Genomic DNA, 16,452 nt, shown 5'->3' on the forward strand with positions numbered 1-16,452 from the left:
TTTGGTTAGGGCTAAGGCTTTGAGTGGCAAAGTTTCCCAAAAGATAGCGGAGGTTGCTGAGAGGGCGTCTGACTTGGAGAAGGCCGATTTAGCTACGCTGGCAGCTTCGATAAAAGTTGAGGCTTTGGAGGATGCTATCTGCGTTCTTGGATCTGAGTGGGCAGACGATCTGGAGATGGCTAAGCTTAGGGAAGCTCGACTTGAAGAGTGGATAAGGGAGCTAGAAAAAGAGGTTTATAATCTTGAAGACCAAATCGCCGTTCCCGAGGCTGAGAAGACCCAACTATTGGCTCAGTTGTCCTCCTCTCATGCTCTGTCTTTCCTGATGTCTCGCGAGATTTATACGAGAAGTAGATTCATGTTGAGTCCCAGTTGGACATATTCAGAGATTCGATGATGGTTGAGAGAGTCCCTAAGGCTGAGTTTGAGGATGCTCGTGCTAGGTGCATGTTGCTCAGATTGTCTGCGGCTATGACCCTGCTACATCGAGGAGCGGCGATGGAGGGGATGATTTGGATGGGATTGAGCAGGATGCTTGGTACGAGGACGAATATCCTCATGGCGATGGTGGAGATGGCGCTGCTGGGTCGGATGGCGAGTAGTTTTTCTTTTGATTTGTAATTTTTGTGCACATTTTGTGGGCGTCTGTTTAGCCCTTGTAAAGGATATTTTTGAGGTATGAAATGCTATTTTTGCTTGTTCGTTTCTAAATCTTCTTTGTTCTTTTTGTATGCTTCTATCGTTTGGTCGCTTTAATCATAATAATTATGGTTTTGGTCATGACCGAGGCTGGTAGGTGTTAATTCGAACAAGGTCGAATGTAAGTTAATTCGAGCTAGGTCGAATGTTACTTTAATTAATTCGAGCAAGGTCAAATGTAACTTTAGTTAATCCAAATAAGGTCAAATGTAAGTTAATTCGAGCGAAGTCGAATATGAGTTAATTCGAATGAGGTCGAATGTTTAGTTAATTTGAACGAGGTCAAATGTCACTTTAATTAATTTGAATGAGGTCTAATGTGAGTTAATTCAAGCGAGGTCACACATGAGTTAATTTGAACGAGTTTGAATGTTTAGTTAATTCGAACGAGGTTGAATGCCACTTTAGTTAATTCGAATGAGGTCGAATGTGAGTTAATCCGAAAGAGGTCGAATGTGAGTTAATTTGAATGAGGTCGAATGTTTAGTTAATTCGAACGAGGTTGAATATTTAGTTAATTCGAACGAGGTCGAATGTCACTTTAATTAATTTGATCTAGGTCGAATGTGAGTTGATTCGAACGAGGCCAAATGTCTCTTATTTGGTTGTGTCCATGGGCCGAGTAGATACTGAGGCAATGTTGTTCTAGAAACATGGGCGAACCTTCATTTGTGCTTTTCTCATACTTGGAAAAATTTACATGTTTTTCGGGTTTTTCTAGTCTCGGTCTATTTAGTCCTTTCATTGGTCGACCTAAAGATGTGTCGAGAGTTGAACGATGAACTGACCATCCGGTGCCTTTTCCATCCGTACTCTGACTTAGAGTGTCCTCCTTATCGCCTCGTTAAAACCTCCTTGAGAAAATCCAATTGGGACAAAACTTAAGTGAGGGAAAAAGAGTATGACTTGGAGGACGCTTGTTCTTAAAAGTTGAAGTACTTGAGCTGGGCGACATTTCAGTTGTTCGGTAGCAGTTTTCCTTCCATTGTTTCTAGTTGAAATGACCCTTTATTTGCTGCTGCTATGATTTTGTATGGGCCACCCCAATTTGTTCCCCGTTTTCCCTCCCGCGGGTCTTTGCTTGCTTATGTTTTGGCCTTGAGCACGTAGTCTCCGACTTTGAGTGGTCTAACCTTGGACTACTTGTTATAGTAACGTTCTGCATGTTGTTTTTGGGCGACCATCCTTATGAAGGCCATATCTCTCCATTCTTCGGCTTTGTCGAGATCCTGCCTTCTGTTTTCATCATTTCTCGACCCGCTCTCATGTGAATATCTTAAACTGGGCTCTCTGACTTCGACGGGTATTACCGCATCAGTCCCATAGACTAATGAGTAAGGCATCTCTCCCGTGCTCGTCTTTGGCATTATGCGGTGTGCCCATAACACTTCCGTCACTAGTTCTGGCCATTGGCTTCCTCGAGTTTTTTCTTCAGGATGTTTAGTATTGATTTGTTGGAGGACTCCGCTTGCCCGTTGCCCGCGGGGTGGTATGGGGTGGAGAGTATTCCTTTGATATGCCACTTCTCGAAAAATTTGGCGACCTTTCTTCCAGTAAATTGGGGTCCATTGTTGCAGCTGATCTCTTTGGAAGGCGATCACTTCCTACTCGTGTATTTGAGCGAATTCCCCTGCTTCTACCCATTTAGAAAAGTAGTCAGTCAAAGCTAAAAGAAAACGCATGTTACCTCGTCTTGCGGGAAGGGGGTTGACGATGTCCATCCCCTACTTGATGAAAAGCCACGGGGAAATAACTGGCTAGAGATGTTCGCCTGCTTGGTGGATCATTGGGGCGTACTTTTGGCATTGCTCGCATCTTTTCATGAAGTCAGCGGCCTCTTTTTTCATAGTAGGCCAGTAGTAACCTACCCGTATGAGGCATCTGACTAGAGCTCGGTTGCTGGAATGAGCCCCACAGTGGCCTTCATAGACTTCCTTTAGGACTCACGCGTTTGATTTGGGCCCAGGCATTTCGTTAGGGGCCGTCGTACGTCCTCTTGTATAGATCATTGTGAATGATACTGTACTTGGCCGCTTGCATCCGAAGTTTCTTGGCCTCCTTTTTATCATCTGGGAGTACTCTATCCTACAAGTATGTAACGATACGGATGTGCCAGTCCCAAGTTAGATTTATAGTCCTTACCTCGAGTTGATCTATCGATGAGTGGAGGAGGGTGCCACATTTCCTTCGATGGTTATACTTTTGGTGGCTACCGCTAAATTAGCAAGGCCGTCGGCTTCGGTGTTTTATGCCCAAAGGATTTGGTCGAGCTGGCATTCATCAAACTCGGGCAGTAATTTGCAAATTTCGGTTTGGTATTTTTGCAGCCTTTGCTCTTTGATCTGGAAAGTCCCTGTGACTTGGTTTATGACGAGTTGCAAGTCACAGCGTAGGATGACCCGCCTTGCTCCGTACTTGAGTGCTAGCTTTAATCCTGCAATCACGGCCTCATACTCGGCCTCATTGTTAGTCATGTCTGGACCCCTTATGGACTGGCGAATTACTTCGCCTATCAGGACCTCGAGCACGAGTCTCAGTCTAGATCATGACACATTAGAAGCACTGTCAGTGTACAAAATCCATTGATCTTGTGTTTGCAGAAAAGCGCGGGCGACTTTTTTTTTCTACTTTAGGCATTATCTTTGCATTGAAGTCGGCGATGAATTGTGATTTTATCACCGTCCGTGGTTGATACGTGATATCATGCTCGCTCAATTCTATAGCCCACTAATCTAACCTTCATGATAGCTTGGGTTTATGTAAATACTTCTCAAGGGGAAAGTTGTCACTACCGAGATGGGGTGGCACTGGAAATAGGGTCTAAGCTTTCGTGAAGCTACGACCAAGCCAGTGCCAGTTTTTCGAGGTGAGGGTACCGCATCTCGACGTCGATTAAGGTTTTGCTATTGTAATAGATGGGAGATTGCGTACCTTTGTCTTTTCGGACCAGGACGACGCTCACTGCTATTTCGGATACGGCAAAGTAGACGAGGAGACGTTCTCTAGGTTCTACTTTGGTGATCAATGGTGGTGATGATTCATTAGCCTTTGAATCCTTCAGGGCTTGAATGCACTAGGATGTCCATAGGAGACCGTTGTCCTTCTTGAGTACGCTAAAACATTTATGGCACTTGTCAGACGGTCGTGAGATGAACCTCGACAAGGTGGAGATGCAGTCGATCAACTTTTGAACTTATTTCTTACTGGTTAAGTGTTCTGGTATTCGCTCAATGGCCTTGATTTGGTCGGGGTTGACCTTGATGCCTCTTTGTGACACCAGGAAACCCAAATTTTTCCCAAGGTTACGCCGAACGCACACTTCTCGAGGTTTAATTTCATCCTGTACAGCTAGAGCATGTCGAAGGCCTCTTTTAGGTGGTTGATGTGACCTTCTTTCCATCTGGATTTGACCAATATATCGTCTAAGTAGACCTCTATAGTTTTTCCGAGTTGGTCTTTGAACATTCTTATCACCAACCTTTGATATGTCGCCCTCGCGTTTTTCAGTTCGAAAGGCATCACCCTTTAGCAATATGTTCCTTGGTGAGTGATGAAGGTGGTCTTCTCCTGGTCTTTCTCCTCCATGAGGATCTGGTTATAGCCTGAGTATGCGTCTAAAAAGCTCACCAACTCGTGCCCAACTGTTGTGTCAATGAGCTGGTCGATATGGGGTAGGGGAATGAGTCCTTTGGGCATGCTTTGTTCAAATATGTGAAGTCTACACACATACGCCATTTTTTGTTCTTCTTTTTACCATGACTACGTTGGCGACCCATTGGGGGTATTTTGATTCCATGGTGGAGCCATTTTCCAGAAATATTTCAACCTCCTCGCGGACTGCATCATTTATTGCGGAGTTGAACTTCCGCCTAACTTACCTTACCAGGGGTAAAATGGATCGACTTTCAACTTGTGTGTTGATATGTCCTTTGGATACCTAGCATGTGCATGGGAAAAGGCAAACAAGTCTGCGTTGTTAGTTAAGAAATGATGGAATTTATCTGGTTCCTGAAGCTTGTGGCCGATGTAGGCTTTCTTGCTGTGGTCGTTATCGTCAAGTTGGACGGGGTCAAAGTCTTCTACAGTTGATACCGTGGACTCTACCATTTCGGGATCTCTGATGACGTCCTCTCTTTCGTCACAGCTCGACCTCGACCCTGTTAATTGTTATGCCTCTTTTACTTTGCTCTTCATTTGTTGGGTGGTCGTACAATCCAGGGGGATGCGGTAAGATTCTCTAGATATGCGTTGTTCTCCTCGTATGCTGAATATTCCTCATGGAGTTGGAAATTTGATGACTTGGTACAAGCTGGAGGGGATGGCCTTCATGGCGTGTATCCAGGGTCGACCTATTATGGCATTATACACTGTATCTTGGTCCATGATGTAGAATATGATTTCCAGGGTATCACCACCGGCCAGGACAGGAAGTGTGATTTCTTCGGATGTTCATTCAACTGCATTGTTAAAACCGGTTAGTGTGATGCAGCGTGGCACTATCTTATCCTCGAGTTTTATCTGCGTAAGTACTCGAGGATGGATAATGCAGGCACCGCTCCCACCATCCACCATAATGCGCTTTACATATGTATCTAATATTCGTAATGTGATAACAAGAGCATCATAGTGAAGGAAAACCAAACCGTGGGTATCTGACATATCGAAGATAATACTTTCTTCGAGTTCATCGTATCGTTCATGAGTGATCGACCGTTTGAGTTTTTGGGTCGTGGTGAACTTTTCGTTGTTGATCGATGCGTCATCTCCGCCTCCGATGATCATTTGGATGGTGCGAGTTGGTGAAGGTGGTTTTGGTGGACCCTGGTGTTGTTCACATCCTCGGGAAAAATTGGCCCTTCCCCGATTGCTCAACAGCTCTTTCAAGTGCCCTTGGTGAAGCATGTTCTCGACCTCTTGTCTTAGAGCGATGCGGTCCTCGATTTTATGACCTCGCTCCTAGTGAAATTCGCAGAAGGAGTTCGACTTCCTATTGCTTAGATCGGACCTTATCTTTTGTGGCCACTTCACTTTCGGGTCAAGCTTCTCCAATGCATAGACTATTTCTGAAGGGGAAACACAAAAATTGTGAGCAGACAGTAAAGGGGCCATACATCTCTTGCTCCGGTGAGTCCCTGTCCTTGGCCTAGATGGACCTTCTTCGTGACGAGAGGGGGGCATGATGTCACCCCTGATATATGGTTTATGCCTTTATCGGTTGGGTCGTGGAGCTGCCAGATCTCTTCTTGCATCATTCTTTAGTCCTTCCTGGACTCGACTTGTACCGAGGTCAACCGTTGGGTTGGCCAATTCAAGTCTTCTTCGTCAGTGCGGACTTCGGCACAGTAGGCATTGTGTATTTCATCCCAAGTGGTTGGGGGATATTTCATAAGCCAACTCATCAACTTTCTAGTCGCCCTCGAACTGTTTCTGTTCAGCCCATTTTGGAAAGCTGCTATAGCCATGCCTTCTGACACATTTGGCAATGTCATCCTAACACGGTTGAACCGGGCGAGGAAGTCCCTCAGTCCCTCTCCAGGTGCTTGTTTGATGGCTAATATGTCATTCACTCTTGCTTCCGCCTTTTTTGCTCCAGCGTGGGGCGTTACAAACTTGTCGGCCATTTCTTTAAATGTTTCAATGGAGCACGCGAGCAGCTGTGAATACCAAGTTAATGCGCCTCTGATGAGGGTTTCGTCGAACTTTTTCAACATGATGGAAGATACTTGTTCTTTGGCGAGATTATTGCCTTTTACCGCGGTGATGTAGTGAGTCACATGATCTTCGGGGTCGGTCGTACTGTCATATATTTTTAGGTAGGGAGGCATTTTAAAGGTTTTGGGTATGTTATGAGGTGCGGCTTCATCACTGTAGGTTATTTCCACGAACTGACCGATATCTCTTTTTGGTGAGAATTTTGGTGCGCCTGGTATTTTGTCTACCCTTTCTTGATGCTCTTTTATTTGGTCACGAATCATTTTGTTTTTGTTTTTCATTTCTTCCATCTTCTTCAGAATGGACGTGAGGTTATCGTCACGTGAATTATTAATATTGTGAGTGGTACCTGTTATTGGAGGGAGAGGGTCGTACTGCTCGGCCGTCGTTGGTGCAATGCAAGTCGCATGTTCTCTAATTGCTTTTTGGGCGGGCTTGTCGAGGATGCCGGTTAGCATGTTTGTTAGCCAAGCCTCAAGTAGTTTCTTTACTGCGGCGGTGCCTCTTCCGTTGTGGACGTGGAAGCCCCTCTACCACGGGACGTTGTGATGCTACCATGAGGGAGGGGTGAGTCATTTCGTCTGGGAGATGCATTTGGCGTTACATCTTCACCCTCCATTTCAGAAATTTCGTTGATGGTGTTTAAGAGGTTGGCGGTAAGGTCGGCCACTGCCTTCATCCTCTCTTCTCCATTTTCTGCCATGTTAGATCTGTGTGTACAAGAGGGTAGGGGTTTTTCGTTTTTTTTTTGCTAGTTATAGATCTAGAAGAAACTAAAATTTTAACCAGGAATTCCCCACGGACGGCGCCAAATTATTTGACAAAAAACATAAATCTTTGATTAAACTAATTAGATGTGTATAATGAGGGGTTAATCTTAGTTAGTAATAATAACCTCAGATCTATAACGATTAATGGGAATAACGTAGAGCAACGCTAACAGAAGATCTAATGCAAGGAGCATTTAATGTTTTAAGACCATTAATGAGGAGTAAATATAAAGCAATAAATGACAATAAATGGTACTAAAGTAAATAAAGAGAATGTTTAACCCAATATTGAATGAGGTGGATGATTCCTCCTTCTGACAATGATGGATGATAGATAAACATCAGAATATAAGGACCCCTCTCGGATTTGGTGGAAAAGGTGTAGAACAATATAAGATCGAATCTCTTTAGAAAGATAATATTGTATTCTATTTAGAGAGAAAGTTTGTTTTTCATATAATGTTCTTTTTCAGAGAATATCACATGTCTATCACCTGATCTCTCTTTCTATTTATAAGGGACATACCCCCAATTAACCTTAAAAGTATAAAAATCTTGTTACTAAACTAGTCGTTACTGCTCCTTCTGACACTTGACCTTGGCCATGATCGACTGCTAGGTGGTGAGTTCACATTGGTTATTAGTCGATTTGGGCCAAATTACTTTTAGTAGTACCACTTCTTATCGAATATCCTTAATCAAATTTTGATCCATATTATTCATATCTAATACTATGATTAGCTTAGCAATACTAATGACCATTTTCCAGTTGTCTGCAAACCTGTTTGTTTACAGTATTTATTTATTTGGGCAAAGGTTGTTTCATTTCTACAGAAAACAGGTCACTCCGATGCTGAGTCGACTTTATCATGTTCAAGCAGATGGGATGGTTGGAATTATTGGACTAGTTGATGCATTATTTTCAGAGCTTGAATTATTAAGGCTGCATTAGGGACCAAATTTTTCATCGGATAAACTAATATCAAGTGGTTTGCATGGAGAACTTTTTTCTTCTTCCAATTAATCTTCATGGCAAAGGAATTGGCATAAATATAAGCGTTGTGTGACCATAAAGTTAGTGATTTACATCAAGGAGATAATTTTTGACATAAATACAAGATAAAATTGTGTATAAATCCGATATATAATAGTGGAGCTAGAGACTGAGGCGCGGTTCGACCGAACCCAGTAACTTTGATCCAAATTTTATATTTATTTTAAGAAATTTATTTAATATGTTCAAATTATTAACTTAAAATCCAGTAACTTAAAAAGATAAAATCTTGAACTCAAAAATTTGAGATCCTAGCTCCACCTCTAATAACGTGGAGTCTTTTCCAGATAATGCATAGCGCCTATCGAGAGCTGAGCTTGATGAATTGAACTACTCTTTTTGGAGTACAAATTAAATCACATCAAATTGATGAAAACCTAACCTATTTGGTTGGCAGGCGCTGCTTAGTGTCCCCCACCCTCACGTGTGCCTCAACAATTGTCATTTTGATTGATAGTTAATCGTGTCAACATTGAGAAAATAATAGTACTTAGAAAAATACTTAAACAAATCCTATGATTTATTTTAGTAATTAGGTATTGGGCATAACCAACATGTTTTCAAACTCACAAGAGATGAAACCACAGCCTGTCTCGACCTTTCTGTTTCTTTCTTCTTTGTTCGAGTACCCAAGAGCAAGGTGGGAAGTTCTTGAAGGGAAGGATGCCGAGGGTTTATTTGGAAACAGTCTCTCTACCCCAGGGTAGGGGTAAGGTCTGCGTACACACTACTCTCCCCAGACCCCACTAAATAGGATTATACTGGGTTGTTGTTGTTGTTATTGTTGTTCTTGTCCCGCTCCTATACTTCATTCACAATCCTTTCGAACTTCCTTCTTTTTATATTTGGAACTTTCTTCATTTTACCACGCGATAAGCTTGCTAGAACAAATAATAATACATAAAACACAAACTACAAGGAAAATTTCAAGTTTAAACTACATGTCGAGCTTCTCTGCCAAAAAACAAAACAGAGTGGACACAAAAAAATTATTCTTGCTGGATGCTGCTGGCCTCACAAAATTAAATTGCTAAAATATATATCAAATTATTTATCGTATTTCTCGTTTACAGGACCATTGCACTAAGTTCCCGCTATGCGTAGGGGCTGAAGAAGGGCCGGACAACAAGCTAAGGTTCTATTGTACGCAGTCTTAGACTGCATCTCTGCAAGAGACTATTTCCACGGCTCGAACTCGTGACCTCCTGGTCACATGACAACAACTTTACTAGTTATCTCAAGGCTCCCCTTCTTTACGCGGCCCTTAAGAAATATTAATTAGATGGAATTTTTGTCTATTTTACCCCTATTTATGTCTTAAGATATAATCCATCTTCATTGAATATTTATTCTATTCATGTACCATCTCCATCTTCGAGAACAATTACTACTAAGGGTAAAATGAAAAAAAATAATTAATTGTCTTGAACTTCTAAAATGAGAAATAATTTGAGAAAAGGATTTTTGACGAGAAAGTCATTGCCCCAAAATGGATCAGAGGCGAATAATCCTGTATGTCAATCCATTTCCTTTATGTTTTCGCCTTAGTGGCCAATTTGATGCAAGGAACCTAACTAGAACTTGCTTGGCAGTTTACTATAATGAACAGAAGATCACAATGCAAATATCGAAAGTTGGGGACAACACAATTTCGAGTTTTATATATATGGATTGTATTTCGACGCAAGAATACATAGTACACGACACATCTGCATTTGAGCATCCAGATACACCGATCAGCATCATGCAAAGCAGAAGAAAGCTCTAGATTCCCAGTCTGTTTTCTTATTTAAACTTGGTAATGCCAAGCATATCATCAAGTATTTGCAGTGTGGAAGAAATACATGAATAAATTTTGTTGTCCCACTTTCAAACATGTGGTTACAACCTAGCAAGTCCATTATTTCAAACATAAAGAAAACGGAGGCATCCTTAAAACATATCCATCTTCCATTACTAGTGTCTATGATTTCTTAGAAACAACCAGATGTAATATTTACGCAAAGACGCAAAGGGATCCTGCCTGATTTGAAGAATGTAGACAACCTTCAGCAGTTGGCAGATGAGTGAGCCATTTCCTGAAATAATTTCACGGTAGAATTGTCAGTCTTTTTGCAGCCTTCACCAAGTCCGAGGATAAGAACTTGTTACTAGAAATATGAATAAATTCAAGAATAGAAAGTAGTGGAAGCACCTGAATGGTTCATCTCCAATTTGTCTATATAAAGTACACGTGTCATCATATCTATCCCAAACATGTCTGCAAGTCTTTTATACAGCTCTTGGTATGATCCTAAAACTGAGATATCAAGGGCATGTCCTACATCCTCCGTATCTAGGAATACTTTGCAGTGACCACTACTCATGCCAAGTTCAGCTGCGTGATTCCAAAGTAATGTAGCATTTGGAAGAGTCTTTCACTTTCCAATTGTGAGGAGTCTCTTTTTGTTTGGACTTGTGGAGGAACATTAGTACACATTTGCTGCTCTGTGAGAATTGGTTGGCCAAAGAGTAAAAACCCAGGTGTTTTCAAATTATCAGCTTTCTCACTACAACTACCCATGGTAAGCAAGCAAGATATATTTTCGTTGCTCTCTTTTTGGACCTTATTAGGAATTCTAGAATCAGCATTGAGTCGTAGCAGTCCCAACTGCAATTTTTTGCTAAGTTGGAGATCCAATAAAGGTACTCCAAACTGAGCATGCCTGGCTCCCTGTATGCCTCCAGTGATGTTGTCAGATACACAACAAAAAGGACTGCTGGACCTGAGGGAGTTGCCCGAAAATGAAGGTAATGGAAATTGACTGTCAAGTGCAAAATCTTGCGCTAAACACAGCTTTTTTCCTTGGCGGTGATAAGTGAATGACGGGCATATTAGAGACCAATTCGACAAGCCATGGGCTGACTTTTTTTACATTTTGCAGTAAATCTGGTTCATCCCATGTCACCTGCAGCAGTATATAACAAAAGAAATTTATAACATGTCAATTTTCTCGTGCTGCTACTATGGGACTTCATAACATGTCTTGTGAAGATCTCCTACAAACTCCCACCCAGGAATTGGAGAAATGGGGAAAAGGAAAGAAAATAATCCTAACACCTAGCAGGGAACGGAATGCTTTAATAGTACTGTAGACATGTGATTTTTGACCTCTCCAAGATTTTTTATATTTTAGCACGTAAATATTTAATTTAGGCCTAATATAGCTATTTCAGCTAATTTTTACTCTGTTACTCTACTTTATTACAGGAAAATGAAATTTACAAAAATTGTTCCATTAATGTTTTGTAGTCATTTTTAATCTTGAAAAATACAAAAAAAAAATAGTTTGTTTTAACGGTCAGTCTTATTTTAATAGTTATTTTACTTAAGTAGGACTAATTAATAAATGAGATCGTATTTTAATCTCGTTCACGGGGAAAGAATAAAACTTGGGCTCGAGCAACCCATTTTTAGGCCTAATTTTGGACCTAGCCCATAATTCCCAAGCCCATAGTTCCTAGGCTCATATCCCTAACCTAATCCCTACCCCTATATAATAGTACCTAATACCTAAATTGACCTAGACTCTATTAATGGCTGATCCACCGTTCTCTCAAAAAGATAAAAGAACAAAAAGCATCAAGGATACACAACAAAAACCGATCTTCTCCAAAAGAAGCTGGAGTCGTAACCCCTTCTAATCAAAAGACCTTCTCCTTCCTTTCTTCTTTACTTAGTTTCACTTTCACTGTGGAAACACCGGAAAAGCATGGCCATAAAACTCCATTAAAACCAGCAGCCACCACGCTCTTAAAAACCAGTCCGAACTCAGCTCCAAAACCTTCCCAAAAATCACCTGAAACAACTCAAAAAAAAAAATGCAGCTACTATCACCTTCTAAACTCGAGCAAGCAGCAGCTTCAAAGCTAAATCGTTGAGGTCGTGTTCGAGTTTTCGTTCTCCGTGGCTGGTCCGAATCTCCGGTCCTGGCTCTGTTCTAAGTAGGAAGCATAGGCGGAAAAGGCACATCCAAATTAAGGTCCATTCTTATTTTTCTTTTACAAAATAAAATGAGTTGCCATCTCTTGTGTATTCTATATGATATTACTGATGTCAATCAAATATCTTTTCTAAATTATCATTTTTGTGTGGTACCGTTTTGTTTGAATTTGAGTTATTTGGAATTACCGTGACTTCTTTCCCTCCGTGTTGTTCACGATTCTTTGCATGAAGTTGAAAATAGTGATGCTTGCGTACTTCAGAGTTCATTGTTAGGTTTCTATATTGAAGAAGAATTGAAAGAATTTTTATTGGATTATTTATTCATTCAAATTTTCCTTTACTTCAATTGTTTAATGTTGTAGTGATGCCTTTTCAATAGTAATCGAATTTGTTGTTTACAAACTGATGTTGTTATCCCTTATTGTCCTCCCTTCATCAAATTAATTTTCAACTCTTTAAAATCGAGGTGTGCCATTTAGTTGAATTTTCCATGGCCCTCGCAAACTTGAAAGTGCGTAGTTGCTTTAGGCGCGCAATTTAAATTAATTTCCTTAAACTCGGGTGCACATTTATGTGACCCAAATCCAAAACTCAACAATGTTATAAAATGTGTTGCGGACTGCGAGTGCATTTATGTGACGTGGTTCAAGACATATTTTAAATGACATTGCAAATCTTTCTTTAAAAATGGCTAAAAGCGGTTATAAAGCTAAAATTGCACCATAGGTTAAAACATGTATTAAAATTAGATAATAGGCCAATTATAACAGTTGAGCGACCGTGCTAAAACCACGGAATCCGAGAATGCCTAACACCTTCTCCCGGGTTAACAGAATTCCTTACCCGGATTTCTGGTTCGCGGACTGTAATACAGAGTCAATCCTTTTCCTCGATTCGGGATTTGAACCGGTGACTTGGGACACCATAAATTATCCCAAGTGACGACTCTGAATTTTAAATAAAATAATCCTGTTTCGATTGTCACTTAAAATTGGAAAAAACTCCCTTATAAACTTCCGGGGTGTAGGAAAAAGGAGGTGTGACAAGTACTGCTCAGCATAAGGAACGATCTTAGCATAACCATTATGTTTTCATTGGTTGCTTAACGGCTTAACCATTACAACAACAACAACAACCCAGTATAATCCCACTTAGTGGAGTCTGGGGAGGGTAGTGTGTACGCAGACCTTACCCCTACCCTGGGGTAGAGAGGCTGTTTCCAAATAGACCCCCGGCATCCTTCCCTCCAAGAACTTCCCACCTTGCTCTTGGTTGGAAGTGGAGGTTGCTTACCATCAGAGCAACCTCTCTTGTCTTAAAATTACTTCTTTCACCCCATAGTTAAATAGGAATATTAATATAGAATAATGGCAAATTGACATTACTAAACAGTTATGTATTGGTCCAAATAGAAAACTGAAAGTGGCTGCATTACCTGAAGAAGCCGCCAAGGTGAATGAGGCCAGCGGATGGGGTCAGCAACCTGAACCGATGATATACTTCCCATGAACCAGCTGATCCGAGAAGAATCCTCGGTTTCAAAAGCCATTTTGAACCTCATCCCTGAGCACCATTGAACGTTCATTCCAGCATTCACAGAAGACGCCCTAACACAAAATTCAGGAGAGCTTGCACGTGGGTAATAAACAATTTCAAAAGGCTGGCTACTAGCAGCGAGATATGCAGCCTTAACAACTGATTCAGGGCTCATTTGTCCCTTATATCTAAATCTCCCACCAGAAGAATTCAGATTCCTATTACTACCACTTCTCATTATATTGTTCTAGTCTTCCTTCAGAAATGCATAAAATCCACCATAATTGCCAGCAGCAGAATTTCACCACCCTGACTGGGTTTCCATCCCACCAATACCACCCCGCTTTACCCTGCTAATTCCAACACAAAGATCACCATTTTCTGCCCTCAGAAACACAACAGAGTCCCCTGCAACCAGCTTCTTCTGATTCACAAATGAACTCCAACCAGTTGTCAACAAATGCCTCCGTGGCGTGCCCCTATAGATGTGCCTGAACTTCCAGATTGCACCATGAACATCCTTCGCGATCACAGTCTGGACAGGAGGATCAGCTGTAAAATCCAACCTCGGGAAAATTGTCTCTGCACTGTATCTAGGCACTGAAAAACCACCCCCGTTATTTGCATCCGATTGAGTCAATGTCTTGGCGAAGGAACTAGGCTTCTCAGTTGTTTCAACCACACTGCTTCCTAAAACAGTGTCATTTTCAAAGTCATGGTCCTTGTTTTCAACCGGAATAAGCCTAATCTTGGCATAAATCTCATCAGTTTAGGATCAGCTAAGAATTTTACAGCATCGACCTGCATAGAATCATAGCAGGAATTCTCGGCAGAGCAGTGAAATCAACATCTTTAAATGTATGCTCAGCATGGCCTTGTGGGAAATAAAAAACCTTGGAGTTTAATCGAGGAATTTGCACCATGCTTCCTGCACAGGCATGCCATAGCTGAGAGTCCACACACCTCTCTATCGCCTCCTCCATTTCACTAGTCCTGCAAAAGCTACTTCCTTCCTTCTTATACATGATTTCTTTTGGTAATACCTACAAATGCCGATATTGAAACACCTCCTACTTCTTCAGCAGGTTCTGCGTACCAAAAATAAAACATGTCAGGAACAAATTCAAGCAAAAGAAGATAATTACAGAAACAATACTACAAATAAACCTACACCAAAAGGTATTCTGGCTCAATCAACTAGTAAATACATCTAATGTGCTTTTTATATAAACTTTACACATTTGAACAATAAAAGAACACATTACTATAAAAAATTTTTTACAATTAAATTAATTTGTTTGATGCAAATCCTCTTTTGTATTTTTTGATGATCAGAGAATCGCAGTTTCAGATTTGATTCCTGTGCGCCTATCACGACGTGTGCCTATCACTCCTTAAATGCGGTAACTAAGAAAAACTCGATAAGAACACAACCTCATTTACGGAAAGTAAAAATGGAGACCACAGAAAAAGCAAATGTATTACTACTTAAATTTACAAAGAGAGAAATTAAAGACGAGAAAAAGCTGATCCAAAGCATGTCTTGTACGCAAGTTGTTCAGAACAATTTATTCGGAAGCAAACAATTAAAGCCTCAACAACTGCAGACTGTGCCTTCATTTAGACAGAGAGGGTAAATATAACACAGCTTCATCAATTCCCTCTTCAATCAAATCCTATAACCAAAATGACTAGTAGTCTCTGACACATTAATGACTAGCATTCTATGACACATTAATGACTAGCAGTTTCGCTTAAAAGCACTTACATTTACAGCCTTTCAGTTTCAACAAGTCGTTCTGTTCCCAATTCACTTCAATTCCACGCCTTTACACCTCAAGGCTCAAGCTATAGGTATAATATACGACAACAAATTCATGGCGTCAATGTCAACATCAACGTCCGTACATGATGATTGTTCGTATGAAATAACCGATTAGTCGATCGCTCCTTACTTAAATATGTAACTCCATTTTCTCTCTCTTCTTCTTCTTCATCACCGTTACCACCGCCGTCGCCGCAATCACTCTTTAACCTAAACCTTCTACCATATCTTCGGATCTGAACAAATGTGAGATTAAGAGGGAAACAGAACATACACAGAGATGCTATAGTTATAGACAGGGGCGGCCCAAGGGTGAAGCCACTTAAGGGCCCCAAATTTTGAAGGCCAACAAATTTTTGTTTTTGTTTTCTATTCGATTTGTATTGAGTCCGACTAATTTAGATTTATATCGTACAAGACCTAGTAAAAGAGAGAACACACTTTAACAAGATTTATTTCAACCACATGACTCGAACCCAATATAAGGTAAGTTGGATCATATATTTACTCGCTTTAACAGGAAGAGGAAACTACACTTTATACCCACAAAAACCAAAATATTTACTCGCTTTTACCTATTTTGAAAATAGTTACAGTATCTACCTACCCCACCTATATTAATTACCCGGCCTCCCTATCACTGTTTCTCTGTAATTTTAAAGTTTAAAGTTTTCTTATATGTTCCCATGTTTTTCTCCCTATTTTCTCTTTCTTCCTTTTACAACATTAATTCTCATGTTCTTTCAATAAACAATTCCTTTTATTCTTAAATTCTCTCTTCCATATATCATTAGCAAGAAAGTTAAGTAGGAAAAAGTTTTCAGTGAGTCTTATCCTTTATCCAATAGAGAAATATTACAAAGTAGTGGAT

General features: G+C 40.7%; 1 pseudogene; it reads right to left on the minus strand.

Annotated features, from left to right (window-relative positions):
- Window positions 1-10,001: 10,001 nt before the first annotated feature.
- Window positions 10,002-15,922, minus strand: LOC107780829 (auxin response factor 18-like; annotated as a pseudogene).
- Window positions 15,923-16,452: the final 530 nt, after the last annotated feature.

The sequence above is a fragment of the Nicotiana tabacum genome, chromosome 8 (assembly GCF_000715075.1).
Source record: "Nicotiana tabacum cultivar K326 chromosome 8, ASM71507v2, whole genome shotgun sequence".
Lineage (NCBI taxonomy): Eukaryota > Viridiplantae > Streptophyta > Magnoliopsida > Solanales > Solanaceae > Nicotiana > Nicotiana tabacum.